The sequence below is a fragment of the Aptenodytes forsteri genome, unplaced genomic scaffold (genome assembly GCF_000699145.1).
Source record: "Aptenodytes forsteri isolate BGI_AS27 unplaced genomic scaffold, ASM69914v1 Scaffold69, whole genome shotgun sequence".
Lineage (NCBI taxonomy): Eukaryota > Metazoa > Chordata > Aves > Sphenisciformes > Spheniscidae > Aptenodytes > Aptenodytes forsteri.
The window spans coordinates 5,837,053-5,838,228 of NW_008795885.1; positions in this window are offsets into that span (position 1 = coordinate 5,837,053).

Sequence of the window (1,176 nt, forward strand, 5' to 3'; positions counted from 1 at the left end):
GCCCCATCCCTGGAAACATTCAAGGTCAGGTTGGATGGGGCTCTGAGCAACCTGATCTAGTTGAAGATGTCCCTGCCCATGGTAGGGGGATTGGGCTGGATGACCTTTAGAGGTCCCTTCCAACCCAAACCATTCTATGATTCTATGATTCTATGATTTTCCAGCCATGCCATGGGGGCTTTAGAGGGGACTCAGAACAAAATCCCATCTAAATTTCATCAGTCAGTTTCAAAATTTTTCTTCTTGAAAGTGGCAAAAGGCTATCTCATCTTGTCTGTACAACCCATCAAACAGGCTGCACTGACAGTCTGATAGGTGTATGACTAAGGCAAAAAATCCAAGTTCAAGATTAATGCTAATCTAGGTGCTCTAAATCTTGGTGTACTCACAACACAGCAGAGGGACAAGCTGTGTGGGGGAGAGGGAAGAACGTCAGCCATGATGAAGGGGCACGAAGAGGTTTCACATTCCTGGTGTATGCCATATGAGCCTTAGAGACTACGATATCGCTAACACTATTGTGACAGTGTAGCTGGGTGAAAAGACCATGAACTGCCAAATAATTTTCATACCAAGCTAAAAAGACCTGAGATGTGAAGCTCTCTCTTAAATTGCAAAACACAGTCCATGTTACTTAAGAGATAGGAATAGACTGAGATTTACAATTCTAACCCTGCTGAGTTCAGCGGAAGAGATATAATTACTATTGTCTGGAATGGAGCAGTGTTCTTAAAGTTAAGTGGTCAAATCACCAAGTCTTCATCTCTAAGGTACTCACTTTCATAATACTTGTTACCTCTAATCAGCCAGACAGAATAATAGCATGGGATAGCCTCATCTGGTTATAATAGCTCTGCTAGGTGTGGCTTCATCAATCTTTCCAAATAAAAGGCGTCAAGTGAATCAAAATAACTTGTTTTGATCTCCCAGGTTAGGACTGTCATGCTTTTCCTATTTACTGAATAAAATATAGAAATGCCAACCCATTTTATACTTACCTTATACTCTATATGAACTGGCATAGGTTTTTAAGTATCCACATAACTACGGGTAGTTGTTTACATAAAATCTTTTACATTTCTATGGGAGAGAACATTACATGAAAAAAAAAGGAAGGGAAGGGAAGGGAAGGGAAGGGAAGAGAAGGGGAGGGAAGGGAAGGGAAGGGAAGGGAAG